The sequence below is a fragment of the Leuresthes tenuis genome, unplaced genomic scaffold (assembly GCF_036924035.1).
Source record: "Leuresthes tenuis unplaced genomic scaffold, fLeuTen1.0.hap1 SCAF_1, whole genome shotgun sequence".
NCBI lineage: Eukaryota > Metazoa > Chordata > Actinopteri > Atheriniformes > Atherinopsidae > Leuresthes > Leuresthes tenuis.
This window is the reverse complement of record NW_027325355.1, coordinates 42,759,317-42,785,070: the sequence shown is the minus strand read 5'-3', so window position 1 is coordinate 42,785,070 and position 25,754 is coordinate 42,759,317. Positions and strand designations below refer to the sequence as shown.

Here is a 25,754-nt window from a genome sequence, read left to right as displayed (position 1 = left end):
CAGTTTCAGCTGAAGAGAATGATCACATCAGAGAAGATGATATGCCCGCTACACATCAGCCTTTCTCGGCAATTATCTGGTTGCATAGAGGAACCGTATGATTCCACTACCTATATAATGCACATTTGTCAGAGACATTGTTGCTTACGGCCACACCACCCTGAACATGCCCGACCTCGTCTGATCTCGGAAGCCAAGCAGGGTTGAGCCTGCTTAGTACTTGGATGGGAGACTGCTTGGGAATACCAGGTGCTGTAAGCTTCTTCTCTTCTCTCTACCACCTGCATGTCTTTTGTTGCAACGTCTGATCATCCTGTGACACATGAGGAAGTTGGTCATCTTCAGCAGCTGCTGCTTCTTTGTTGGCAGACACGAAGTGATCTGAGAGTCTCAGTTTCAGCTGCAGAGAATAATCACATCAGGGAAGAAGATGTGCCCACTACAAGTCAGCCTTTCTCTGCAATTATCTGGTTACATAGAAGAAGTGTATGATTCCAGTACCTATATAATGCACATTTGTCACAGCTTTTGTTGCTTACGGCCGCACCACCCTGAATATGCCCGACCTCGTCTGATCTTGGAAGCCAAGGAGGGTTGGGCGTGGTTAGTACTTGGATGGAAGACCTCTTGGGAATACCAGGTACTGTAAGCGTTTTCTCTTCTCTCTACCACCTGCATGTCTTTTGTTGCAACGCCTGATCACCCTGTGACACATGAGGAAGTTGGTCATCTTCAGCTGCTGCTTCTTTGTTGGCAGACACGAAGTGATCTGAGAGTCTCAATTTCAGCTGCAGAGAATGATCACATCAGGGAAGAAGATGTGCCCACTACAAGTCAGCCTTTCTCGGCAATTATCTGGTTGCATAGAGGAACCGTATGATTTCAGTACCTATATAATGCACATTTGTCAGAGACATTGTTGCTTACGGCCACACAACCCTGAACATGCCCGACCTCGTCTGATCTCGGAAGCCAAGCACAGTACGGCCTGGTTTGTACTTGGATGGAAGACCTCTTGGTCATCTTCAGCTACTGCTGCTTTGTTGGCAGACACGAAGTGATCTGAGAGTCTCAGTTTCAGTTGCAGAGAATGATCACATGAGGGAAGAAGATTTGCCCACTACAAGTCTGCCTTTCTCGGCAATTATCTGGTTACATAGAGGAACCGTATGATTCCAGTACCTATATAATGCACATTTGTCACAGACATTGTTGCTTACGGCCACACCACCCTGAACATGCCCGACCTCGTCTGATCTCGGTAGCCAAGGACGGTTGGGCCTGGTTAGTACTTAAATGGGAGACCGCTTGGGAATACCAGGAGCTGTAAGCTTTTTGTCTTCTCTCGACCACCTGCATGTCTTTTGTTGCAACGTCTGATCACCCTGTGACACATGAGGAAGTTGGTCATCTTCAGCTGCTGCTGCTTCTTTGTTGGCAGACACGAAGTGATCTGAGAGTCTCAATTTCAGCTGCAGAGAATAATCACATCAGGGAAGAAGATGTGCCCACTACAAGTCAGCCTTTCTCGGCAATTATCTGGTTACATAGAGGAAGTGTATGATTCCAGTACCTATATAATGCACATTTGTCACAGTTATGGTTGCTTACGGCCACACCACCCTGAACATACCCGACCTCGTCTGATCTCGGAAGCCAAGGAGGGTTGGGCGTGCTTAGTACTTGGATGGAAGACCTCTTGGGAATACCAGGTGCTGTAAGCTTTTTCTCTTCTCTCGACCACCTGCATGTCTTTTGTTGCAATGTCTGATCACCCTGTGACACATGAGGAAGGTGGTCATCTTCAGCTGCTGCTGCTTTGTTGGCAGACACAAAGTGATCTGAGAGTCTCAGTTTCAGTTGCAGAGAATGATCACATCAGAGAAGATGATATGCCCGCTACACATCAGCCTTTCTCGGCAATTATCTGGTTGCATAGAGGAACCGTATGATTCCAGTACCTATATAATGCACATTTGTCAGAGACATTGTTGCTTACGGCCACACCACCCTGAACATGCCCGACCTTGTCTGATCTCGGAATTATAGCACGGTTGGTCCTGGTTAGTACTTGGATGGGAGTCCGCTTGGGAATACCAGTTGCTGTAAGCTTCTTCTCTTCTCTCTACCACCTGCATGTCTTTTGTTGCAACGTCTGATCATCCTGTGACACATGAGGAAGTTGGTCATCTTCAGCAGCTGCTGCTGCTTTGTTGGCAGACACGAAGTGATCTGAGAGTCTCAGTTTCAGCTGCAGAGAATAATCACATCAGGGAAGAAGATGTGCCCACTACAAGTTAGCCTTTCTCTGCAATTATCTGGTTACATAGAGGAAGTGTATGGTTCCAGTACTTATATAATGCACATTTGTCACAGATATTGTTGCTTACGGCCACACCACCCTGAATAAACCAGACCTCATCTGATCTTGGAAGCAAAGCAGGGTTGGGCCTGTTTAGTACTTGGATGGGAGACCACTTGGGAATACCAAGTGCTGTAAGCTTTTTCTCTTCTCTCAACCACCTGCATGTCTTTTGTTGCAACGTCTGATCACCCTGTGACACATGAGGAAGGTGGTCATCTTCAGCTGCTGCTGCTTTGTTGGCAGACACGAAGTGATCTGAGAGTCTCATTTTCAGTTGGAGAGAATTATCACGTCAGGGAAGAAGATGTACCCAATACATATCAGCCTTTCTCGGCAATTATCTGGTTACATAGAGGAAGTGTATGATTCCATTGCCTATATAATGCACATTTGTCACGGAGATTGTTACTTACGGCCAAACCACCCTGAATATGTCTGACCTTGTCTGATCTTGGAACCCAAGCAGGGTTGGACCTGGTTAGTACTTGAATGGGAGACCCCTTGGGAATGCCAGGTGCTTTAAGCTTTTTCTCTTCTCTCTACCACCTGCATGTATTTTGTTGCAAGGTCTGATCGCCCTGTGACACATGAGGAAGTTGGTCATCTTCAGCTGCTGCTGCTTTGTTGGCAGACACGAAGTGATCTGAGAGTCTCAATTTCAGCTGCAGAGAATAATCACGTCAGGGAAGAAGATGTGCCCACTACAAGTCAGCCTTTCTCGGCAATTATCTGGTTACATAGAGGAAGTGTATGATTCCAGTACCTATATAATGCACATTTGTCACAGATATTGTTGCTTACGGCCACACCACCCTGAATAAGCCCGACCTCGTCTGATCTTGGAAGTCAAGCAGGTTTGGGCCTGGTTAGTACTTGGATGGGAGACTGTCTGGGAATACCAGGTGCTGTAAGCTTTTTCTCTTCTCTCTACCACCTGCATGTCTTTTGTTGCAACGTCTGATCACCCTTTGACACATGAGGAAGTTGGTCATCTTCAGCTGCTGCTGCTTTGTTGGCAGACACAAAGTGATCTGAGAGTCTAATTTTCAGCTGGAGAGAATTATCACGTCAGGGAAGAAGATGTGCCCACTACATATCAGCCTTTCTCGGCAATTATCTGGTTACATAGAGGAAGTGTATGATTCCAGTACCTATATATTGCACATTTGTCACCGATATTGTTGCTTACGGCCACACCACCCTGAATAAGCCCGACCTCGTCTGATCTCGGAAGCCAAGCAGGGTTGGGCCTGGTTAGTACTTGAATGGTAGACCGCTTGGGAATACCAGGTGCCTTAAGCTTTTTCTCTTCTCTCTACCACCTGCATGTCTTTTGTTGCAACGTCTGATCACCCTGTGACACATGAGGAAGTTGGTCATCTTCAGCTTCTGCTGCTTTGTTGGCAGACACGAAGTGATCTGAGAGTCTCAGTTTCAGCTGAAGAGAATGATCACATCAGAGAAGATGATATGCCCGCTACACATCAGCCTTTCTCGGCAATTATCTGGTTGCATAGAGGAACCGTATGATTCCACTACCTATATAATGCACATTTGTCAGAGACATTGTTGCTTACGGCCACACCACCCTGAACATGCCCGACCTCGTCTGATCTCGGAAGCCAAGCAGGGTTGAGCCTGCTTAGTACTTGGATGGGAGACTGCTTGGGAATACCAGGTGCTGTAAGCTTCTTCTCTTCTCTCTACCACCTGCATGTCTTTTGTTGCAACGTCTGATCATCCTGTGACACATGAGGAAGTTGGTCATCTTCAGCAGCTGCTGCTTCTTTGTTGGCAGACACGAAGTGATCTGAGAGTCTCAGTTTCAGCTGCAGAGAATAATCACATCAGGGAAGAAGATGTGCCCACTACAAGTCAGCCTTTCTCTGCAATTATCTGGTTACATAGAAGAAGTGTATGATTCCAGTACCTATATAATGCACATTTGTCACAGCTTTTGTTGCTTACGGCCGCACCACCCTGAATATGCCCGACCTCGTCTGATCTTGGAAGCCAAGGAGGGTTGGGCGTGGTTAGTACTTGGATGGAAGACCTCTTGGGAATACCAGGTACTGTAAGCGTTTTCTCTTCTCTCTACCACCTGCATGTCTTTTGTTGCAACGCCTGATCACCCTGTGACACATGAGGAAGTTGGTCATCTTCAGCTGCTGCTTCTTTGTTGGCAGACACGAAGTGATCTGAGAGTCTCAATTTCAGCTGCAGAGAATGATCACATCAGGGAAGAAGATGTGCCCACTACAAGTCAGCCTTTCTCGGCAATTATCTGGTTGCATAGAGGAACCGTATGATTTCAGTACCTATATAATGCACATTTGTCAGAGACATTGTTGCTTACGGCCACACAACCCTGAACATGCCCGACCTCGTCTGATCTCGGAAGCCAAGCACAGTACGGCCTGGTTTGTACTTGGATGGAAGACCTCTTGGTCATCTTCAGCTACTGCTGCTTTGTTGGCAGACACGAAGTGATCTGAGAGTCTCAGTTTCAGTTGCAGAGAATGATCACATGAGGGAAGAAGATTTGCCCACTACAAGTCTGCCTTTCTCGGCAATTATCTGGTTACATAGAGGAACCGTATGATTCCAGTACCTATATAATGCACATTTGTCACAGACATTGTTGCTTACGGCCACACCACCCTGAACATGCCCGACCTCGTCTGATCTCGGTAGCCAAGGACGGTTGGGCCTGGTTAGTACTTAAATGGGAGACCGCTTGGGAATACCAGGAGCTGTAAGCTTTTTGTCTTCTCTCGACCACCTGCATGTCTTTTGTTGCAACGTCTGATCACCCTGTGACACATGAGGAAGTTGGTCATCTTCAGCTGCTGCTGCTTCTTTGTTGGCAGACACGAAGTGATCTGAGAGTCTCAATTTCAGCTGCAGAGAATAATCACATCAGGGAAGAAGATGTGCCCACTACAAGTCAGCCTTTCTCGGCAATTATCTGGTTACATAGAGGAAGTGTATGATTCCAGTACCTATATAATGCACATTTGTCACAGTTATGGTTGCTTACGGCCACACCACCCTGAACATACCCGACCTCGTCTGATCTCGGAAGCCAAGGAGGGTTGGGCGTGCTTAGTACTTGGATGGAAGACCTCTTGGGAATACCAGGTGCTGTAAGCTTTTTCTCTTCTCTCGACCACCTGCATGTCTTTTGTTGCAATGTCTGATCACCCTGTGACACATGAGGAAGGTGGTCATCTTCAGCTGCTGCTGCTTTGTTGGCAGACACAAAGTGATCTGAGAGTCTCAGTTTCAGTTGCAGAGAATGATCACATCAGAGAAGATGATATGCCCGCTACACATCAGCCTTTCTCGGCAATTATCTGGTTGCATAGAGGAACCATATGATTCCAGTACCTATATAATGCACATTTGTCAGAGACATTGTTGCTTACGGCCACACCACCCTGAACATGCCCGACCTTGTCTGATCTCGGAATTATAGCACGGTTGGTCCTGGTTAGTACTTGGATGGGAGTCCGCTTGGGAATACCAGTTGCTGTAAGCTTCTTCTCTTCTCTCTACCACCTGCATGTCTTTTGTTGCAACGTCTGATCATCCTGTGACACATGAGGAAGTTGGTCATCTTCAGCAGCTGCTGCTGCTTTGTTGGCAGACACGAAGTGATCTGAGAGTCTCAGTTTCAGCTGCAGAGAATAATCACATCAGGGAAGAAGATGTGCCCACTACAAGTTAGCCTTTCTCTGCAATTATCTGGTTACATAGAGGAAGTGTATGGTTCCAGTACTTATATAATGCACATTTGTCACAGATATTGTTGCTTACGGCCACACCACCCTGAATAAACCAGACCTCATCTGATCTTGGAAGCAAAGCAGGGTTGGGCCTGTTTAGTACTTGGATGGGAGACCACTTGGGAATACCAAGTGCTGTAAGCTTTTTCTCTTCTCTCAACCACCTGCATGTCTTTTGTTGCAACGTCTGATCACCCTGTGACACATGAGGAAGGTGGTCATCTTCAGCTGCTGCTGCTTTGTTGGCAGACACGAAGTGATCTGAGAGTCTCATTTTCAGTTGGAGAGAATTATCACGTCAGGGAAGAAGATGTACCCAATACATATCAGCCTTTCTCGGCAATTATCTGGTTACATAGAGGAACCATATGATTCCAGTGCCTATATAATGCACATTTGTCAGATATGTTGTTGCTTACGGCCACACCACCCTGAACATGCCCGACCTCGTCTGATATCAGAAGCCAAGCAGGGTTGGTCCTGGTTAGTACTTGGATGGGAGACTGCTTGGGAATACCAGGTGCTGTAAGCTTCTTCTCTTCTCTCTACCACCTGCATGTCTTTTGTTGCAACGTCTGATCACCCTGTGACACATGAGGAAGGTGGTCATCTTCAGCTGCTGCTGCTTTGTTGGCAGACACGAAGTGATCTGAGAGTCTCAGTTTAAGTTGCAGAGAATGACCACATCAGAGAAGATGATATGCCCGCTACACATCAGCCTTTCTCGGCAATTATCTGATTGCATAGAGGAACCGTATGATTCCAGTACCTATATAATGCACATTTGTCAGAGACATTGTTGCTTACGGCCTCACCACCCTGAACATGCCTGACCTCGTCTGATCTTGCAAGCCAAGCAGGGTTGGGCCTGGTTAGTACTTCAATGGGAGACTGCTTGGGAATACCAGGTGCTGTAAGCGTTTTCTCTTCTCTCTACAACCTGCATGTCTTTTGTTGCAACGTCTGATCACCCTGTGACACATGAGGAAGTTGGTCATCTTCAGCTGCTGCTGCTTTGTTGGAAGACACGAAGTGATCTGAGAGTCTCAGTTTCAGCTGAAGAGAATAATCACGTCAGGGAAGATGTTTCCACTACTTATCAGCCTTTCTTGGCAATTATCTGGTTGCATAGAGGAACCGTATGATTCCAGTACCTATACAGTTTATATTTGTCACAGACATTGTTGCTTACGGCCACACCACCCTGAATATGCCCGACCTCGTCTGATCTCGGAAGCCAAGGAGGGTTGGGCCTGGTTAGTACTTCAATGGGAGACTGCTTGGGAATACCAGGTGCTGTAAGCGTTTTCTCTTCTCTCTACAACCTGCATGTCTTTTGTTGCAACGTCTGATCACCCTGTGACACATGAGGAAGTTGGTCATCTTCAGCTGCTGCTGCTTTGTTGGAAGACACGAAGTGATCTGAGAGTCTCAGTTTCAGCTGAAGAGAATAATCACGTCAGGGAAGAAGATGTGCCCACTACACATCAGCCTTTCTCAGCAATTATCTGGTTACATAGAGGAACCGTATGATTCCTGTACTTATATAATGCACATTTGTCACAGACATTGTTGCTTACGGCCACACCACCCTCAATATGCCTGACCTCGTCTGATCTCGGAAGCCAAGCAGGGCTGGGCCTGGTTAGTACTTGGGTGGGAGACCGCTTGAAAATACCATTTGCTGTAAGCTTTTTCTCTTCTCTCTACAACCTGCATGTCTTTTGTTGCAACGTCTGATCACCCTGTGACACATGAGGAAGTTGGTCATCTTCAGCTGCTGCTGCTGCTTTGTTGGCAGACATGAAGTGATCTGAGAGTCTCAGTTTCAGCTCCAGAGAATAATCACATCAAGGAGGAAGATGTGCCCACTAAGAGTCAGCCTTTCTCGGCAATTATCTGGTTACATAGAGGAAGTGTATGATTCCAGTACCTATATAATACACATTTGTACCAGATATTGTTGCTTACCGCCACACCACCCTGAATAAGCTCAACCTCGTCTGATCTCGGAAGCCAAGCAGGGTTGGGCCTGGTTAGTTCTTGAATGGGAGACCGCTTGCGAATACCAGGTGCTGTAAGCTTTTTCTCTTCTCTCTACCACCTGCATGTCTTTTGTTGCAACGTCTGATCACCCTGTGACACATGAGGAAGTTGGTCATCTTCAGCTTCTGCTGCTTTGTTGGCAGACACAAAGTGATCTGAGAGTCTCAGTTTCAGCTGAAGAGAATGATCACATCAAGAAGGAAGATGTGCCCACTAAGAGTCAGCCTTTCTCGGCAATTATCTGGTTACATAGAGGAAGTGTATGATTCCAGTACCTATATAATACACATTTGTCACAGAGATTGTCGCTTACAGCCACACCACCCTGAATATAATATGCCCGACCTCGTCTGATCTCGGAAGCCAAGCAGGGTTGTGCCTGGTTAGTACTTGGGTGGGAGACTGCTTGGGAATACCAGGTGCTGTAAGCTTTTTCTCTTCTCTCTACCACCTGCATGTCTTTTGTTGTAACATCTGATCACCCTGTGACACATGAGGAAGTTGGTCATCTTCAGCTGCTGCTGCTTTGTTGGCAGACACGAAGTGATCTGAGAGTCTCAGTTTCAGCTGCAGAGAATAATCACATCAGGGAAGAAAATGTGCCCACTACAAGTTAGCCTTTCTTGGCAATTATCTGGTTGCATAGAGGAACCGTATGATTCCAGTACCTATATAATGCACATTTGTCACAGACATTGTTACTTTAGGCCACACCACCCTGAATATGCCCGACCTAGTATGATCTCAGAACCCAAGCAGGGTTGGGCCTGGTTAGTACTTGAATGGGAGACCGCTTGGGAATATCAGGTGCTGTAAATTTTTTCTCTTCTCTCTACCACCTGCATGTCTTTTGTTGCAATGTCTGATCATCCTGTGACACATGAGGAAGTTGGTCATCTTCAGCTGCTGCTGCTTTGTTGGCAGACACGAAGTGATATGAGAGTCTCAGTTTCAGCTGCAGAGAATAATCACATCAGGGAAGAAGATGTGCCCACTACAAGTTAGCCTTTCTTGGCAATTATCTGGTTGCATAGAGGAACCGTATGATTCCAGTACCTATATAATGCACATTTGTCACAGACATTGTTACTTACGGCCACACCACCCTGAATATGCCCGACCTCGTCTGATCTCAGAACCCAAGCAGGGTTGGGCCTTGTTAGTACTTGAATGGGAGACTGCTTGGGAATACCAGGTGCTGTAAATTTTTTCTCTTCTCTCTACCACCTGCATGTCTTTTGTTGCAATGTCTGATCGCCCTGTGACACATGAGGAAGGTGGTCATCTTCAGCTGCTGCTGCTTTGTTGGCAGACACGAAGTGATATGAGAGTCTCAGTTTCAGCTGGAGAGAATAATCACGTCAGGGAAGATGTTTCCACTACTTATCAGCCTTTCTTGGCAATTATCTGGTTGCATAGAGGAACCGTATGATTCCAGTACCTATACAGTTTATATTTGTCACAGACATTGTTGCTTACGGCCACACCACCCTGAATATGCCCGACCTCGTCTGATCTCGGAAGCCAAGGAGGGTTGGGCCTGGTTAGTACTTCAATGGGAGACTGCTTGGGAATACCAGGTGCTGTAAGCGTTTTCTCTTCTCTCTACAACCTGCATGTCTTTTGTTGCAACGTCTGATCACCCTGTGACACATGAGGAAGTTGGTCATCTTCAGCTGCTGCTGCTTTGTTGGAAGACACGAAGTGATCTGAGAGTCTCAGTTTCAGCTGAAGAGAATAATCACGTCAGGAAAGAAGATGTGCCCACTACACATCAGCCTTTCTCAGCAATTATCTGGTTACATAGAGGAACCGTATGATTCCTGTACTTATATAATGCACATTTGTCACAGACATTGTTGCTTACGGCCACACCACCCTCAATATGCCTGACCTCGTCTGATCTCGGAAGCCAAGCAGGGCTGGGCCTGGTTAGTACTTGGGTGGGAGACCGCTTGAAAATACCATTTGCTGTAAGCTTTTTCTCTTCTCTCTACAACCTGCATGTCTTTTGTTGCAACGTCTGATCACCCTGTGACACATGAGGAAGTTGGTCATCTTCAGCTGCTGCTGCTGCTTTGTTGGCAGACATGAAGTGATCTGAGAGTCTCAGTTTCAGCTCCAGAGAATAATCACATCAAGGAGGAAGATGTGCCCACTAAGAGTCAGCCTTTCTCGGCAATTATCTGGTTACATAGAGGAAGTGTATGATTCCAGTACCTATATAATACACATTTGTACCAGATATTGTTGCTTACCGCCACACCACCCTGAATAAGCTCGACCTCGTCTGATCTCGGAAGCCAAGCAGGGTTGGGCCTGGTTAGTTCTTGAATGGGAGACCGCTTGCGAATACCAGGTGCTGTAAGCTTTTTCTCTTCTCTCTACCACCTGCATGTCTTTTGTTGCAACGTCTGATCACCCTGTGACACATGAGGAAGTTGGTCATCTTCAGCTTCTGCTGCTTTGTTGGCAGACACGAAGTGATCTGAGAGTCTCAGTTTCAGCTGAAGAGAATGATCACATCAAGAAGGAAGATGTGCCCACTAAGAGTCAGCCTTTCTCGGCAATTATCTGGTTACATAGAGGAAGTGTATGATTCCAGTACCTATATAATACACATTTGTCACAGAGATTGTCGCTTACGGCCACACCACCCTGAATATAATATGCCCGACCTCGTCTGATCTCGGAAGCCAAGCAGGGTTGTGCCTGGTTAGTACTTGGGTGGGAGACTGCTTGGGAATACCAGGTGCTGTAAGCTTTTTCTCTTCTCTCTACCACCTGCATGTCTTTTGTTGTAACATCTGATCACCCTGTGACACATGAGGAAGTTGGTCATCTTCAGCTGCTGCTGCTTTGTTGGCAGACACAAAGTGATCTGAGAGTCTCAGTTTCAGCTGCAGAGAATAATCACATCAGGGAAGAAGATATGCCCACTACACATCAGCCTTTCTCGGCAATTATCTCGTTACATAGAGGAACTGTATGATTCCAGTACCTATATAATGCACATTTGTCAAAGACTTTGTTGCTTACGGCCACACCACCCTGAACATATCCGACCTTGTCCGATCTCGGAAGCCAAGCACGGTTGGGCCTGGTTAGTACTTGGATGGGAGACTGCTTTGGAATACCAGGTGCTGTAAGCTTTTTCTCTTCTCTCGACCACCTGCATGTCTTTTGTTGCAAAGTCTGATCACCCTGTGACACATGAGGAAGTTGGTCATCTTCAGCTGCTGCTGCTTTGTTGGCAGACACGAAGTGATCTGAGAGTCTCAGTTTCAGCTGCAGAGAATTATCACATCAGGGAAGAAGATGTGCCCACTACAAGTCAGCCTTTCTCTGCAATTATCTGGTTACATAAATGAACTGTATGATTCCAGTACCTATATAATGCACATTTGTCACAGTTATGGTTACTTACGGCCACACCACCCTGAATATGCCCGACCTCATCTGATCTCGGAAGCCAAGCAGGTTTGGACCTGGTTAGTACTTGGATGGTAGACTGTCTGGGAATACCAGGTGCTGTAAGCTTTTTCTCTTCTCTCTACCACCTGCATGTCTTTTGTTGAAACGTCTGATCACCCTGTGACACATGAGGAAGTTGGTCATCTTCAGCTGCTGCTGCTTTGTTGGCAGACACAAAGTGATCTGAGAGTCTCAGTTTCAGCTGCAGAGAATAATCACATCAGGGAAGAAGATGTGCCCACTACAAGTTAGCCTTTCTCGGCAATTATCTGGTTACATAGAGGAACTGTATTATTCCAGTACCTATATAATGCACATTTGTCACAGACATTGTTGCTTACGGACACACCACCCTGAACATGCCCGACCTCGTCTGATCTTGGAAGCCAAGCAGGGTTGGGCCTGGTTAGTACTTGAATGGGAGACCGCTTGGGAATATCAGGTGCTGTAAATTTTTTCTCTTCTCTCTACCACCTGCATGTCTTTTGTTGCAATGTCTGATCATCCTGTGACACATGAGGAAGTTGGTCATCTTCAGCTGCTGCTGCTTTGTTGGCAGACACGAAGTGATCTGAGAGTCTCAGTTTCAGCTGCAGAGAATAATCACATCAAGGAAGAAGATGTGCCCACTACAAGTTAGCCTTTCTTGGCAATTATCTGGTTGCATAGAGGAACTGTATGATTCCAGTACCTATATAATGCACATTTGTCACAGACATTGTTACTTACGGCCACACCACCCTGAATATGCCCGACCTCGTCTGATCTCAGAACCCAAGCAGGGTTGGGCCTTGTTAGTACTTGAATGGGAGACTGCTTGGGAATACCAGGTGCTGTAAATTTTTTCTCTTCTCTCTACCACCTGCATGTCTTTTGTTGCAATGTCTGATCGCCCTGTGACACATGAGGAAGTTGGTCATCTTCAGCTGCTGCTGCTTTGTTGGCAGACACGAAGTGATATGAGAGTCTCAGTTTCAGCTGGAGAGAATAATCACGTCAGGGAAGATGTTTCCACTACTTATCAGCCTTTCTTGGCAATTATCTGGTTGCATAGAGGAACCGTATGATTCCAGTACCTATACAGTTTATATTTGTCACAGACATTGTTCCTTACGGCCACACCACCCTGAATATGCCCGACCTCGTCTGATCTCGGAAGCCAAGGAGGGTTGGGCCTGGTTAGTACTTCAATGGGAGACTGCTTGGGAATACCAGGTACTGTAAGCGTTTTCTCTTCTCTCTACAACCTGCATGTCTTTTGTTGCAACGTCTGATCACCCTGTGACACATGAGGAAGTTGGTCATCTTCAGCTGCTGCTGCTTTGTTGGAAGACACGAAGTGATCTGAGAGTCTCAGTTTCAGCTGTAGAGAATAATCACATCAGGGAAGAAGATGTGCCCACTACAAGTTAGCCTTTCTTGGCAATTATCTGGTTGCATAGAGGAACCGTATGATTCCAGTACCTCTATAATGCACATTTGTCACAGACATTGTTACTTACGGCCACACCACCCTGAATATGCCCAACCTCGTGTGATCTCGGAAGCCAAACAGGGTTGAGCCTGCTTAGTACTTGGATGGGAGACTGCTTCGGAATACCAGGTGCTGTAAGCTTCTTCTCTTCTCTCTACCACCTGCATGTCTTTTGTTGCAACGTCTGATCACCCTGTGACACATGAGGAAGTTGGTCATCTTCAGCAGCTGCTGCTTTTTTGGCAGACACGAAGTGATCTGAGAGTCTCAGTTTCAGCTGTAGAGAATAATCACATCAGGGAAGAAGATGTGCCCACTACAAGTTAGCCTTTCTTGGCAATTATCTGGTTGCATAGAGGGACCGTATGATTCCAGTACCTATATAATGCACATTTGTCACAGACATTGTTACTTACGGCCACACCACCCTGAATATGCCCAACCTCGTGTGATCTCGGAAGCCAAACAGGGTTGAGCCTGCTTAGTACTTGGATGGGAGACTGCTTGGGAATACCAGGTGCTGTAAGCTTCTTCTCTTCTCTCTACCACCTGCATGTCTTTTGTTGCAACGTCTGATCACCCTGTGACACATGAGGTAGATGGTCATCTTCAGCTGCTGCTGCTTTGTTGGCAGACACGAAGTGATCTGAGAGTCTCAGTTTCAGTTGCAGAGAATGATCACATCAGAGAAGATGATTTGCCCGCTACACATAAGCCTTTCTCGGCAATTATCTGGTTGCATAGAGGAACCGTATGATTCCAGTACCTATATAATGCACATTTGTCAGAGACATTGTTGCTTACGGCCACACCACCCTGAATAAGCCCGAGCTCGTCTGATCTCGGACGCCAAGCAGGGTTGTACCTGGTTAGTACTTGGATGGGAGACAGCTTGGGAATACCAGGTGCTGTAAGCTTTTTCTCTTCTCTCTACCACATGCATGTCTTTTGTTGCAACGTCTGATCACCCTGTGACACATGAGGAAGTTGGTCATCTTCAGCTGCTGCTGCTTTGTTGGCTGACACGAAGTGATCTTAGAGTCTCATTTTCAGCTGGAGAAAATTATCACGTCAGGGAACAAGATGTGCCCACTATATATCAGCCTTTTTCGGCAATTATCTTGTTACATAGAGGAACCGTATGATTCCAGTACCTATATAATGCACATTTGTCAGAGACATTGTTGCTTACGGCCACACCACCCTGAATAAGTCTTATCTCGTCTGATCTCGGAAGCCAAGCAGGTTTGGGCCTGGTTAGTACTTGGATGGGAGACTGCTTGGGAATACCAGGTGATGTAATCTTTTTCTCTTCTCTCTACCACCTGCATGTCTTTTGTTGCAATGTCTGATCGCCCTGTGACACATGAGGAAGTTGGTCATCTTCAGCTGCTGCTGCTGCTTTGTTGGCAGACATGAAGTGATCTGAGAGTCTCAGTTTCAGCTGAAGAGAATGATCACATCAGAGAAGATGATATGCCCACTACACATCAGCCTTTCTCGGCAATTATCTGGTTTCATAGAGGAAGTGTATGATTCCAGTACCTATATAATTCACATTTGTAACAAATATTGTTGCTTACCGCCACACCACCCTGAATAAGCCCCACCTTGTCTTATCCTGGAAGCCAAGCAGGGTTGGGTCTGGTTTGTACTTCAATGGGAGACTGCTTGGGAATACCAGGTGCTGTAAGCTTTTTCTCTTCTCTCTACCACCTGCATGTCTTTTGTTGCAACATCTGATCACCCTGTGACACATGAGGAAGTTTGTCATCTTCAGCTTCTGCTACTTTGTTGGCAGACACGAAGTGATCTGAGAGTCTCAGTTTCAACTGAAGAGAATAATCACGTCAGGGAAGAAGATGTGCCCACTACACATAAGCCTTTCTCTGCAATTATCTGGTTACATAGAGGAACCGTATGATTCCAGTACCTATATAATGCACATTTGTCACAGACATTGTCGCTTACGGCCACACCACCCTGAACATGCCTGACCTCGTCTGATCTCGGAAGCCAAGCACGGTTGGCCTGGTTAGTACTTGGGTGGGAGACTGCTTGGGAATACCAGGTGCTGTAAGCTTTATCTCTTCTCTGGACCACCTGAATGTCTTTTGTTGCAACGTCTGATCACCCTGTGACACATGAGGAAGTTGGTCATCTTCAGCTTCTGCTGCTTTGTTGGCAGACACGAAGTGATCTGAGAGTCTCAGTTTCAGCTGCAGAGAATAATCACGTCAGGGAAGAAGATGTGCCCACTACACATAAGCCTTTCTCTGCAATTATCTGGTTACATAGAGGAACCGTATGATTCCAGTACCTATATAATGCACATTTGTCACAGAGATTGTCGCTTACGGCCACACCACCCTGAATATAATATGCCCGACCTCGTCCGATCTCGGAAGCCAAGCGGGGTTGTGCCTGGTTAGTACTTGGGTGGGAGACTGCTTGGGAATACCAGGTGCTGTAAGCTTTTTCTCTTTTCTCTACCACCTGCATGTCTTTTGTTGCAACGTCTGATCACCCTGTGACACATGAGGAAGGTGGTCATCTTCAGCTGCTGCTGCTTTGTTGGCAGACACGAAGTGATCTGAGAGTCTCAGTTTCAGCTGCAGAGAATAATCACATCAGGGAAGAAGATGTGCCCATAACAAGTCAGCCTTTCTCATCAATTATCTGGTTACATAGAGGAATTGTATGATTCCAGTACCTATATAATGCACATTTGTCACAGAAATTGTTCCTTACGGCCACACCACCCTGAATAAGCCCGACCTCGTCTGATCTCGGAAGCCAAGGAGGGTTGGGCCTGGTTAGTACTTTAATGGGAGACTGCTTGGGAATACCAGGTGCTGTAAGCATATTCTCTTCTCTCTACAACCTGCATGTCTTTTGTTGCAACGTCTGATCACCCTGTGACACATGAGAAAGTTGGCCATCTTCAGCTGCTGCTGCTTTGTTGGAAGACACGAAGTGATCTGAGAGTCTCAGTTTCAGCTGAAGAGAATAATCACGTCAGGGAAGAAGATGTGCCAACTACACATCAGCCTTTCTCAGCAATTATCTGGTTACATAGAGGAACCGTATGATTCCTGTACTTATATAATGCACATTTGTCAGACACATTGATACTTACGGCCACACCACCCGGAACATGCCTGACCTCGTCTGATCTCGGAAGCCAAGCAGGGTTGGGCCTGGTTAGTACTTGGATGGGATACCGCTTGGGAATACCAGGTGCTGTAAGCTTCTTCTCTACTCTCTACCACCTGCATGTATTTTGTTGCAAGGTCTGATCGCCCTGTGACACATGAGGAAGTTGGTCATCTTCAGCTTCTGCTGCTTTGTTGGCAGACACAAAGTGATCTGAGAGTCTCACTTTCAGCTCAAGAGAATAATCACGTCAGGGAAGAAGATGTGCCCACTACTTATCAGCTTTTCTCGGCAATTATCTGGTTACATAGAGGAACTGTATGATTCCAGTACCTATATAATGCACATTTGTCACAGTTATGGTTGCTTACGGCCACACCACCCTGAACATGCCCGACCTCGTCTGATCTCGGAAGCCAAGGAGGGTTGGGCCTGGTTAGTACTTAAATGGGAGACGGCTTGGGAATACCAGGTGCTGTAAGCTTTTTCTCTTCTCTCTACCACCTGCATGTCTTTTGTTGCAACGTCTGATCACCCTGTGACACATGAGGAAGTTGGTCATCTTCAGCTGCTGCTGCTTTGTTGGCAGACACAAAGTGATCTGAGAGTCTCAGTTTCAGCTGCAGAGAATAATCACATCAGGGAAGAAGATGTGCCCACTACAAGTCAGCCTTTCTCGGCAATTATCTGGTTACATAGAGGAACCGTATGATTCCAGTACCTATATAATGCACATTTGTCACAGACCATGTTGCTTACGGCCACACCACCCTGAACATGCCCGATCTCGTCTGATCTCGGAAGCCAAGGAGGGTTGGGCTTGGTTAGTACTTAAATGGGAGACCGCTTGGGAATACCAGGTGCTGTAAGCTTTATCTCTTCTCTGGACCACCTGAATGTCTTTTGTGGCAACGTCTGATCCTCCTGTGACACATGAGGAAGTTGGTCATCTTCAGCTGCTGCTGCTTCTTTGTTGGCAGACACGAAGTGATCTGATAGTCTCAATTTCAGCTGCAGAGAATAATCACATCAGGGAAGAAGATGTGCCCATAACAAGTCAGCCTTTCTCGGCAATTATCTGGTTACATAGAGGAACCGTATGATTCCAGTACCTATATAATGCACATTTGTCACAGAAATTGTTCCTTACGGCCACACCACCCTGAACATGCCCGACCTCGTCTGATCTCGGAAGCCAAGCAGGGTTGAGCCTCCTTAGTACTTGGATGGGAGACTGCTTTGGAATACCAGGTGCCGTAAGCGTTTTCTCTTCTCTCTACAACCTGCATGTCTTTTGTTGCAACGTCTGATCACCCTGTGACACATGAGGAAGTTGGTCATCTTCAGCTGCTGCTGCTTTGTTGGCTGACACAATGTGATCTGAGAGTCTCAGTTTCAGTTGCAGAGAATGATCACATCAGAGAAGATGATATGCCCGCTACACATCAGCCTTTCTCTGCAATTATCTGGGTGCATAGAGGAACTGTATGATTCCAGTACCTTTATAATGCACATTTGTCAAAGTTATGGTTAATTATGGCCACACCACCCTGAAAATGCCTGACCACGTCTGATCTCGGAAGCCAAGCAGGTTTTGGCCTGGTTAGTACTTGAATGGTAGACCGCTTGGGAATACCAGGTGCCTTAAGCTTTTTCTCTTCTCTCTACCACCTGCATGTCTTTTGTTGCAACGTCTGATCACCCTGTGACACATGAGGAAGTTGGTTATCTTCAGCTACTGCTGCTTTGTTGGCAGACACAAAGTGATCTGAGAGTCTCAGTTTCAGCTGCAGAGAATAATCACGTCAGGGAAGAAGATGTTACCACTACACATCAGCCTTTCTCGGAAATGATCTGGTTGCATAGAGGAACCGTATGATTCCAGTACCTATATAATGCACATTTGTCAGAGACATTGTTGCTTACGGCCACACCACCCTGAACATGCCCGACCTCGTCTGATCTCGGAAGCCAAGGAGGATTGGGCGTGGTTAGTATTTGGATGGAAGACCTCTTGGGAATACCAGGTGCTGTTAGCTTTTTCTCTTCTCTCGACCACCTGCATGTCTTTTGTTGCAACGTCTGATCACCCTGTGACACATGAGAAAGGTGGTCATTTTCAGCTGCTGCTGCTTTGTTGGCAGACACGAAGTGATCTGAGAGTCTCAGTTTCAGCTGCAGAGAATGATCACATGAGGGAAGAAGATTTGCCCACTACAAGTCTGCCTTTCTCGGCAATTATCTGGTTACATAGAGGAACCGTATGATTCCAGTACCTATATAATGCACATTTGTCACAGACATTGTTGCTTACGGCCACACCACCCTGAACATGCCCGACCTCGTCTGATCTCGGTAGCCAAGGAGGGTTGGGCCTGGTTAGTACTTAAATGGGAGACCGCTTGGGAATACCAGGAGCTGTAAGCTTTTTGTCTTCTCTCGACCACCTGCATGTCTTTTGTTGCAACGTCTGATCACCCTGTGACACATGAGGAAGTTGGTCATCTTCAGCTGCTGCTGCTGCTTTGTTGGCAGACACGAAGTGATCTGAGAGTCTCAGTTTCAGCTGAAGAGAATGATCACATCAGAGAAGATGATATGCCCACTACACATCAGCCTTTCTCGGCAATTATCTGGTTTCATAGAGGAAGTGTATGATTCCAGTACCTATATAATTCACATTTGTAACAAATATTGTTGCTTACCGCCACACCACCCTGAATAAGCCCCACCTTGTCTTATCCTGGAAGCCAAGCAGGGTTGGGTTGGGTCTGGTTCGTACTTCAATGGGAGACTGCTTGGGAATACCAGGTGCTGTAAGCTTTTTCTCTTCTCTGGACCACCTGAATGTCTTTTGTTGCAACGTCTGACCACCCTGTGACACATGAGGAAGTTGGTCATCTTCAGCTGCTGCTGCTTTGTTGGCAGACATGAAGTGATCTGAGAGTCTCAGTTTCAGTTGCAGAGAATGATCACGTCAGGGAACAAGATGTGCCCACTACATATCAGCCTTTCTCGGCAATTATCTGGTTACATAGAGGAAGTGTATGATTCCATTGCCTATATAATGCACATTTGTCACGGAGATTGTTACTTACGGCCAAACCACCCTGAATATGTCTGACCTTGTCTGATCTCGGAAGCCAAGGAGGGCTGGGCCTGGTTAGTACTTTGATGGAACACCGCTTGGGAATACCAGGTGCTGTAAGCTTTTTCTCTTCTCTCTACCACCTACATGTCTTTTGTTGCAATGTCTGATCGCCCTGTGACACATGAGGAAGTTGGTCATCTTCAGCTGCTGCTGCTTTGTTAGCAGACACGAAGTGATCTGAGAGTCTCAGTTTCAGCTACAGAGAATAATCACATCAAGGAAGAAGATGTGCCCACAACAAGTTAGCCTTTCTCTGCAATTATCTGGTTACATAGAGGAACTGTATTATTCCAGTACCTATATAATGCACATTTTTCACAGACATTGTTACTTACGGCCACACCACCCTGAATTTGTCTGATCTCGGAAGCCAAGCAGTGTTGGGCCTGGTTAGTACTTGGGTGGGAGACCGCTTGGGAATACCAGGTGCTGTAAGCTTTTTCTCTTCTCTCTACCACCTGCATGTGTTTTGTTGCAACGTCTGATCACCCTGTGACACATGAGGAAGTTGGTCATCTTCAGCTGCTGCTACTGCTTTGTTGGCAGACACGAAGTGATCTGAGAGTCTCAGTTTCAGCTGAAGAGAATGATCACATCAGAGAAGATGATATGCCCACTACACATCAGCCTTTCTCGGCAATTATCTGGTTTCATAGAGGAAGTGTATGATTCCAGTACCTATATAATTCACATTTGTAACAAATATTGTTGCTTACCGCCACACCACCCTGAATAAGCCCCACCTTGTCTTATCCTGGAAGCCAAGCAGGGTTGGGTTGGGTCTGGTTCGTACTTCAATGGGAGACTGCTTGGGAATACCAGGTGCTGTAAGCTTCTTCTCTACTCTCTACCACCTTCATGTCTTTTGTGGCAACGTCTGATCCTCCTGTGACACATGAGGAAGTTGGTCATCTTCAGCTGCTGCTGCTTCTTTGTTGGCAGACACGAAGTGATCTGAGAGTCTCAGTTTCAGCTGCAGAGAATAATCACATCAGGGAAGAAGATGTGCCCACTACAAGTCAGCCTTTCTCGGCAATTATCTGGTTACATAGAGGAAGTGTATGATTCCAGTACCTATATAATGCACATTTGTCACAGATATTGTTGCTTACGGCCACACCACCCTGAATAAGCCCGACCTCGTCTGATCTTGGAAGTCAAGCAGGTTTGGGCCTGGTTAGTACTTGGATGGGAGACTGCTTGGGAATACCAGGTGCTGTAAGCTTTTTCTCTTCTCTCTACCACCTGCATGTCTTTTGTTGCAACGTCTGATCACCCTTTGACACATGAGGAAGTTGGTCATCTTCAGCTGCTGCTGCTTTGTTGGCAGACACAAAGTGATCTGAGAGTCTCATTTTCAGCTGGAGAGAATTATCACGTCAAGGAAGAAGATGTGCCCACTACATATCAGCCTTTCTCGGCAATTATCTGGTTACATAGAGGAAGTGTATGATTCCATTGCCTATATAATGCACATTTGTCACGGAGATTGTTACTTACGGCCAAACCACCCTGAATATGTCTGACCTTGTCTGATCTTGGAAGCCAAGGAGGGCTGGGCCTGGTTAGTACTTTGATGGGACACCGCTTGGGAATACCAGGTGCTGTAAGCTTTTTCTCTACCACCTACATGTCTTTTGTTGTAATGTCTGATCGCCCTGTGACACATGAGGAAGTTGGTCATCTTCAGCTGCTGCTGCTTTGTTAGCAGACACGAAGTGATCTGAGAGTCTCAGTTTCAGCTGCAGAGAATAATCACATCAAGGAAGAAGATGTGCCCACAACAAGTTAGCCTTTCTCTGCAATTATCTGGTTACATAGAGGAACTGTATTATTCCAGTACCTATATAATGCACATTTTTCACAGACATTGTTACTTACGGCCACACCACCCTGAATATGCCCGACCTCGACTGATCTCGGAAGCCAAGGAGGGCTGGGCCTGGTTAGTACTTGAATGGGAGACCCCTTGGGAATGCCAGGTGCTGTAAGCTTTTTCTCTTCTCTCTACCACCTGCATGTATTTTGTTGCAAGGTCTGATCGCCCTGTGACACATAAGGAAGTTGGTCATCTTCAGCTGCTGCTGCTTTGTTGGCAGACACGAAGTGATCTGAGAGTCTCATTTTCAGCTGGAGAGAATAATCACGTCAGGGAAGAAGATGTGCCCACTATTTATCAGCCTTTCTCTGCAATTATCTGGTTATATAGAGGAAACGTATGATTCCAGTACCTATACAATTTACATTTGTCACAGACATTGTTGCTTACGGCCACACCACCCTGAATAAGCCCGACCTCGTCTGATCTCGGAAGCCAAGCAGGGTTGTGCCTGGTTAGTACTTGGATGGGAGACCGCTTGGGATTATCAGGTGCTGTAAGCTTTTTCTCTTCTCTCAACCACCTGCATGTCTTTTGTTGCAACGTCTGATCACCCTGTGACACATGAGGAAGTTGGTCATCTTCAGTTTCTGCTGCTTTGTTGGCAGACATGAAGTGATCTTAGAGTCTCATTTTCAGCTGGAGAAAATTATCACGTCAGGGAACAAGATGTGCCCACTACATATCAGCCTTTCTTGGCAATTATCTGGTTGCATAGAGGAACCGTATGATTCCAGTACCTATATAATGCACATTTGTCACAGACATTGTTACTTACGGCCACACCACCCTGAATATGCCCAACCTCGTCTGATCTCAGAACCCAAGCAGGGTTGGGCCTGATTAGTACTTGAATGGGAGACTGCTTGGGAATACCAGGTGCTGTAAGCTTTTTCTCTTCTCTCTACCACCTGCATGTCTTTTGTTGCAATGTCTGATCGCCCTGTGACACATGAGGAAGTTGGTCATCTTCAGCTGCTGCTGCTTTGTTGGCAGACACGAAGTGATATGAGAGTCTCAGTTTCAGCTGGAGAGAATAATCACATCAGGGAAGATGTTTCCACTACTTATCAGCCTTTCTTGGCAATTATCTGGTTGCATAGAGGAACCGTATGATTCCAGTACCTATACAGTTTATATTTGTCACAGACATTGTTGCTTACGGCCACACCACCCTGAATATGCCCGACCTCGTCTGATCTCAGAACCCAAGCAGGGTTGGGCCTGATTAGTACTTGAATGGGAGACTGCTTGGGAATACCAGGTGCTGTAAGCTTTTTCTCTTCTCTCAACCACCTGCATGTCTTTTGTTGCAACGCCTGATCACCCTGTGACACATTAGGAAGTTGGTCATCTTCAGCTGCTGCTGCTTTGTTGGCAGACACGAAGTGATCTTAGAGTCTCATTTTCAGCTGGAGAAAATTATCACGTCAGGGAACAAGATGTGCCCACTACATATCAGCCTTTTTCGGCAATTATCTTGTTACATAGAGGAACCATATGATTCCATTGCCTATATAATGCACATTTGTCACAGAGATTGTTGCTTACGGCCAAACCACCCTGAATATGTCTGACCTCGTCTGATCTCAGAAGCCAAGGAGGGTTGGGCCTGGTTAGTACTTTGATGAGAGACCGCTTGGGATTACGAGGTGCTGTAAGCTTTTTCTCTTCTCTCTACCACCTGCATGTCTTTTGTTGCAACGTCTGATCGCCCTGTGACACATGAGGAAGTTGGTCATCTTCAGCTGCTGCTGCTTTGTTGGCAGACACAAAGTGATCTGAGAGTCTCAGTTTCAGCTGAAGAGAATAATCACATCAGGGAAGAAGATGTGCCCACTACATATCAGCCTTTCTCGGCAATTATCTGGTTACATAGAGGAAGTGTATGATTCCATTGCCTATATAATGCACATTTGTCACGGAGATTGTTACTTACGGCCAAACCACCCTGAATATGTCTGACCTTGTCTGATCTTGGAAGCCAAGGAGGGCTGGGCCTGGTTAGTACTTTGATGGGACACCGCTTGGGAATACCAGGTGCTGTAAGCTTTTTCTCTACCACCTACATGTCTTTTGTTGTAATGTCTGATCGCCCTGTGACACATGAGGAAGTTGGTCATCTTCAGCTGCTGCTGCTTTGTTAGCAGACACGAAGTGATCTGAGAGTCTCAGTTTCAGCTGCAGAGAATAATCACATCAAGGAAGAAGATGTGCCCACAACAAGTTAGCCTTTCTCTGCAATTATCTGGTTACATAGAGGAACTGTATTATTCCAGTACCTATATAATGCACATTTTTCACAGACATTGTTACTTACGGCCACACCACCCTGAATATGCCCGACCTCGACTGATCTCGGAAGCCAAGGAGGGCTGGGCCTGGTTAGTACTTGAATGGGAGACCCCTTGGGAATGCCAGGTGCTGTAAGCTTTTTCTCTTCTCTCTACCACCTGCATGTATTTTGTTGCAAGGTCTGATCGCCCTGTGACACATAAGGAAGTTGGTCATCTTCAGCTGCTGCTGCTTTGTTGGCAGACACGAAGTGATCTGAGAGTCTCATTTTCAGCTGGAGAGAATAATCACATCAGGGAAGATGTTTCCACTACTTATCAGCCTTTCTTGGCAATTATCTGGTTGCATAGAGGAACCGTATGATTCCAGTACCTATACAGTTTATATTTGTCACAGACATTGTTGCTTACGGTCACACCACCCTGAATATGCCCGACCTCGTCTGATCTTGGAAGCCAAGCAGGGTTGGGCCTGGTTAGTACTTGGATGGGAGACCGCTTGGGAATACCAGGTGCTGTAAGCTTTTTCTCTTCTCTCAACCACCTGCATGTCTTTTGTTGCAACGCCTGATCACCCTGTGACACATTAGGAAGTTGGTCATCTTCAGCTGCTGCTGCTTTGTTGGCAGACACGAAGTGATCTTAGAGTCTCATTTTCAGCTGGAGAAAATTATCACGTCAGGGAACAAGATGTGCCCACTACATATCAGCCTTTTTCGGCAATTATCTTGTTACATAGAGGAACCATATGATTCCATTGCCTATATAATGCACATTTGTCACAGAGATTGTTGCTTACGGCCAAACCACCCTGAATATGTCTATCCTCGTCTGATCTCAGAAGCCAAGGAGGGTTGGGCCTGGTTAGTACTTTGATGAGAGACCGCTTGGGATTACGAGGTGCTGTAAGCTTTTTCTCTTCTCTCTACCACCTGCATGTCTTTTGTTGCAACGTCTGATCGCCCTGTGACACATGAGGAAGTTGGTCATCTTCAGCTGCTGCTGCTTTGTTGGCAGACACAAAGTGATCTGAGAGTCTCAGTTTCAGCTGAAGAGAATAATCACATCAGGGAAGAAGATGTGCCCACTACATATCAGCCTTTCTCGGCAATTATCTGGTTACATAGAGGAAGTGTATGATTCCATTGCCTATATAATGCACATTTGTCACGGAGATTGTTACTTACGGCCAAACCACCCTGAATATGTCTGACCTTGTCTGATCTTGGAAGCCAAGGAGGGCTGGGCCTGGTTAGTACTTTGATGGGACACCGCTTGGGAATACCAGGTGCTGTAAGCTTTTTCTCTACCACCTACATGTCTTTTGTTGTAATGTCTGATCGCCCTGTGACACATGAGGAAGTTGGTCATCTTCAGCTGCTGCTGCTTTGTTAGCAGACACGAAGTGATCTGAGAGTCTCAGTTTCAGCTGCAGAGAATAATCACATCAAGGAAGAAGATGTGCCCACAACAGGTTAGCCTTTCTCTGCAATTATCTGGTTACATAGAGGAACTGTATTATTCCAGTACCTATATAATGCACATTTTTCACAGACATTGTTACTTACGGCCACACCACCCTGAATATGCCCGACCTCGACTGATCTCGGAAGCCAAGGAGGGCTGGGCCTGGTTAGTACTTGAATGGGAGACCCCTTGGGAATGCCAGGTGCTGTAAGCTTTTTCTCTTCTCTCTACCACCTGCATGTATTTTGTTGCAAGGTCTGATCGCCCTGTGACACATAAGGAAGTTGGTCATCTTCAGCTGCTGCTGCTTTGTTGGCAGACACGAAGTGATCTGAGAGTCTCATTTTCAGCTGGAGAGAATAATCACGTCAGGGAAGAAGATGTGCCCACTATTTATCAGCCTTTCTCTGCAATTATCTGGTTATATAGAGGAAACGTATGATTCCAGTACCTATACAATTTACATTTGTCACAGACATTGTTGCTTACGGCCACACCACCCTGAATAAGCCCGACCTCGTCTGATCTCGGAAGCCAAGCAGGGTTGTGCCTGGTTAGTACTTGGATGGGAGACCGCTTGGGATTATCAGGTGCTGTAAGCTTTTTCTCTTCTCTCAACCACCTGCATGTCTTTTGTTGCAACGTCTGATCACCCTGTGA

General features: G+C 46.3%; 2 non-coding genes and 59 pseudogenes across 2 annotated transcripts; all 61 read left to right on the top strand.

Annotated features, from left to right (window-relative positions):
• The first annotated feature begins 142 nt into the window (after positions 1-142).
• Positions 143-261, top strand: LOC140300238 (5S ribosomal RNA; annotated as a pseudogene).
• Positions 262-533: 272 nt separating this feature from the next.
• LOC140294102 (5S ribosomal RNA) lies at positions 534-652 on the top strand (annotated as a pseudogene).
• A 562-nt stretch (positions 653-1,214) lies between these two features.
• Positions 1,215-1,333, top strand: LOC140280414 (5S ribosomal RNA; annotated as a pseudogene).
• A 272-nt stretch (positions 1,334-1,605) lies between these two features.
• Positions 1,606-1,724, top strand: LOC140319779 (5S ribosomal RNA; annotated as a pseudogene).
• Positions 1,725-1,993: 269 nt separating this feature from the next.
• Positions 1,994-2,112, top strand: LOC140295885 (5S ribosomal RNA; annotated as a pseudogene).
• Positions 2,113-2,384: 272 nt separating this feature from the next.
• On the top strand, positions 2,385-2,503 carry LOC140310216 (5S ribosomal RNA; annotated as a pseudogene).
• Positions 2,504-2,772: 269 nt separating this feature from the next.
• Positions 2,773-2,891, top strand: LOC140297124 (5S ribosomal RNA; annotated as a pseudogene).
• A 269-nt stretch (positions 2,892-3,160) lies between these two features.
• Positions 3,161-3,279, top strand: LOC140301671 (5S ribosomal RNA; annotated as a pseudogene).
• Positions 3,280-3,548: 269 nt separating this feature from the next.
• Positions 3,549-3,667, top strand: LOC140300984 (5S ribosomal RNA; annotated as a pseudogene).
• Positions 3,668-3,936: 269 nt separating this feature from the next.
• On the top strand, positions 3,937-4,055 carry LOC140300227 (5S ribosomal RNA; annotated as a pseudogene).
• A 272-nt stretch (positions 4,056-4,327) lies between these two features.
• LOC140294101 (5S ribosomal RNA) lies at positions 4,328-4,446 on the top strand (annotated as a pseudogene).
• A 562-nt stretch (positions 4,447-5,008) lies between these two features.
• On the top strand, positions 5,009-5,127 carry LOC140280410 (5S ribosomal RNA; annotated as a pseudogene).
• Positions 5,128-5,399: 272 nt separating this feature from the next.
• On the top strand, positions 5,400-5,518 carry LOC140319773 (5S ribosomal RNA; annotated as a pseudogene).
• Positions 5,519-5,787: 269 nt separating this feature from the next.
• On the top strand, positions 5,788-5,906 carry LOC140295883 (5S ribosomal RNA; annotated as a pseudogene).
• Positions 5,907-6,178: 272 nt separating this feature from the next.
• Positions 6,179-6,297, top strand: LOC140310212 (5S ribosomal RNA; annotated as a pseudogene).
• A 269-nt stretch (positions 6,298-6,566) lies between these two features.
• LOC140272868 (5S ribosomal RNA) lies at positions 6,567-6,685 on the top strand (annotated as a pseudogene).
• A 269-nt stretch (positions 6,686-6,954) lies between these two features.
• LOC140292646 (5S ribosomal RNA) lies at positions 6,955-7,073 on the top strand (annotated as a pseudogene).
• Positions 7,074-7,339: 266 nt separating this feature from the next.
• On the top strand, positions 7,340-7,458 carry LOC140303059 (5S ribosomal RNA; annotated as a pseudogene).
• A 269-nt stretch (positions 7,459-7,727) lies between these two features.
• LOC140294226 (5S ribosomal RNA) lies at positions 7,728-7,846 on the top strand (annotated as a pseudogene).
• A 272-nt stretch (positions 7,847-8,118) lies between these two features.
• Positions 8,119-8,237, top strand: LOC140293927 (5S ribosomal RNA; annotated as a pseudogene).
• A 269-nt stretch (positions 8,238-8,506) lies between these two features.
• On the top strand, positions 8,507-8,630 carry LOC140269944 (5S ribosomal RNA; annotated as a pseudogene).
• Positions 8,631-8,899: 269 nt separating this feature from the next.
• On the top strand, positions 8,900-9,018 carry LOC140296922 (5S ribosomal RNA; annotated as a pseudogene).
• Positions 9,019-9,287: 269 nt separating this feature from the next.
• Positions 9,288-9,406, top strand: LOC140292424 (5S ribosomal RNA; annotated as a pseudogene).
• Positions 9,407-9,672: 266 nt separating this feature from the next.
• LOC140303056 (5S ribosomal RNA) lies at positions 9,673-9,791 on the top strand (annotated as a pseudogene).
• A 269-nt stretch (positions 9,792-10,060) lies between these two features.
• On the top strand, positions 10,061-10,179 carry LOC140294224 (5S ribosomal RNA; annotated as a pseudogene).
• Positions 10,180-10,451: 272 nt separating this feature from the next.
• On the top strand, positions 10,452-10,570 carry LOC140286530 (5S ribosomal RNA; annotated as a pseudogene).
• Positions 10,571-10,839: 269 nt separating this feature from the next.
• LOC140268483 (5S ribosomal RNA) lies at positions 10,840-10,963 on the top strand (annotated as a pseudogene).
• A 269-nt stretch (positions 10,964-11,232) lies between these two features.
• LOC140318716 (5S ribosomal RNA) lies at positions 11,233-11,351 on the top strand (annotated as a pseudogene).
• Positions 11,352-11,620: 269 nt separating this feature from the next.
• On the top strand, positions 11,621-11,739 carry LOC140319530 (5S ribosomal RNA; annotated as a pseudogene).
• Positions 11,740-12,008: 269 nt separating this feature from the next.
• Positions 12,009-12,127, top strand: LOC140280304 (5S ribosomal RNA; annotated as a pseudogene).
• A 269-nt stretch (positions 12,128-12,396) lies between these two features.
• LOC140292423 (5S ribosomal RNA) lies at positions 12,397-12,515 on the top strand (annotated as a pseudogene).
• A 266-nt stretch (positions 12,516-12,781) lies between these two features.
• LOC140289764 (5S ribosomal RNA) lies at positions 12,782-12,900 on the top strand (annotated as a pseudogene).
• Positions 12,901-13,169: 269 nt separating this feature from the next.
• LOC140296303 (5S ribosomal RNA) lies at positions 13,170-13,288 on the top strand (annotated as a pseudogene).
• Positions 13,289-13,557: 269 nt separating this feature from the next.
• LOC140294544 (5S ribosomal RNA) lies at positions 13,558-13,676 on the top strand (annotated as a pseudogene).
• Positions 13,677-13,945: 269 nt separating this feature from the next.
• LOC140291098 (5S ribosomal RNA) lies at positions 13,946-14,064 on the top strand (annotated as a pseudogene).
• A 269-nt stretch (positions 14,065-14,333) lies between these two features.
• Positions 14,334-14,452, top strand: LOC140295246 (5S ribosomal RNA; annotated as a pseudogene).
• A 660-nt stretch (positions 14,453-15,112) lies between these two features.
• LOC140289568 (5S ribosomal RNA) lies at positions 15,113-15,230 on the top strand (annotated as a pseudogene).
• Positions 15,231-15,499: 269 nt separating this feature from the next.
• LOC140271066 (5S ribosomal RNA) lies at positions 15,500-15,623 on the top strand (annotated as a pseudogene).
• Positions 15,624-15,892: 269 nt separating this feature from the next.
• LOC140284231 (5S ribosomal RNA) lies at positions 15,893-16,011 on the top strand (annotated as a pseudogene).
• A 269-nt stretch (positions 16,012-16,280) lies between these two features.
• Positions 16,281-16,399, top strand: LOC140301077 (5S ribosomal RNA; annotated as a pseudogene).
• A 269-nt stretch (positions 16,400-16,668) lies between these two features.
• On the top strand, positions 16,669-16,787 carry LOC140312793 (5S ribosomal RNA; annotated as a pseudogene).
• Positions 16,788-17,056: 269 nt separating this feature from the next.
• LOC140297721 (5S ribosomal RNA) lies at positions 17,057-17,175 on the top strand. Its single transcript, XR_011913432.1, has one exon. It is a non-coding gene; the product is annotated as a 5S ribosomal RNA (ribosomal RNA).
• Positions 17,176-17,447: 272 nt separating this feature from the next.
• LOC140295995 (5S ribosomal RNA) lies at positions 17,448-17,566 on the top strand (annotated as a pseudogene).
• Positions 17,567-17,835: 269 nt separating this feature from the next.
• Positions 17,836-17,954, top strand: LOC140296267 (5S ribosomal RNA; annotated as a pseudogene).
• Positions 17,955-18,223: 269 nt separating this feature from the next.
• LOC140293982 (5S ribosomal RNA) lies at positions 18,224-18,342 on the top strand (annotated as a pseudogene).
• Positions 18,343-18,611: 269 nt separating this feature from the next.
• LOC140306090 (5S ribosomal RNA) lies at positions 18,612-18,730 on the top strand (annotated as a pseudogene).
• A 665-nt stretch (positions 18,731-19,395) lies between these two features.
• On the top strand, positions 19,396-19,514 carry LOC140295272 (5S ribosomal RNA; annotated as a pseudogene).
• Positions 19,515-19,783: 269 nt separating this feature from the next.
• On the top strand, positions 19,784-19,892 carry LOC140296288 (5S ribosomal RNA; annotated as a pseudogene).
• Positions 19,893-20,560: 668 nt separating this feature from the next.
• On the top strand, positions 20,561-20,679 carry LOC140298081 (5S ribosomal RNA; annotated as a pseudogene).
• Positions 20,680-20,948: 269 nt separating this feature from the next.
• LOC140295593 (5S ribosomal RNA) lies at positions 20,949-21,067 on the top strand (annotated as a pseudogene).
• A 262-nt stretch (positions 21,068-21,329) lies between these two features.
• Positions 21,330-21,448, top strand: LOC140272765 (5S ribosomal RNA; annotated as a pseudogene).
• Positions 21,449-21,717: 269 nt separating this feature from the next.
• On the top strand, positions 21,718-21,836 carry LOC140317995 (5S ribosomal RNA; annotated as a pseudogene).
• Positions 21,837-22,105: 269 nt separating this feature from the next.
• Positions 22,106-22,224, top strand: LOC140292004 (5S ribosomal RNA; annotated as a pseudogene).
• A 266-nt stretch (positions 22,225-22,490) lies between these two features.
• On the top strand, positions 22,491-22,609 carry LOC140309115 (5S ribosomal RNA; annotated as a pseudogene).
• Positions 22,610-22,878: 269 nt separating this feature from the next.
• On the top strand, positions 22,879-22,997 carry LOC140295345 (5S ribosomal RNA; annotated as a pseudogene).
• A 269-nt stretch (positions 22,998-23,266) lies between these two features.
• Positions 23,267-23,385, top strand: LOC140295592 (5S ribosomal RNA; annotated as a pseudogene).
• A 262-nt stretch (positions 23,386-23,647) lies between these two features.
• LOC140272759 (5S ribosomal RNA) lies at positions 23,648-23,766 on the top strand (annotated as a pseudogene).
• Positions 23,767-24,032: 266 nt separating this feature from the next.
• On the top strand, positions 24,033-24,151 carry LOC140290940 (5S ribosomal RNA). The gene has a single exon (XR_011912406.1). It is a non-coding gene; the product is annotated as a 5S ribosomal RNA (ribosomal RNA).
• Positions 24,152-24,808: 657 nt separating this feature from the next.
• LOC140295591 (5S ribosomal RNA) lies at positions 24,809-24,927 on the top strand (annotated as a pseudogene).
• Positions 24,928-25,189: 262 nt separating this feature from the next.
• Positions 25,190-25,308, top strand: LOC140272755 (5S ribosomal RNA; annotated as a pseudogene).
• A 269-nt stretch (positions 25,309-25,577) lies between these two features.
• LOC140317989 (5S ribosomal RNA) lies at positions 25,578-25,696 on the top strand (annotated as a pseudogene).
• The last annotated feature ends 58 nt before the right edge of the window (positions 25,697-25,754 follow it).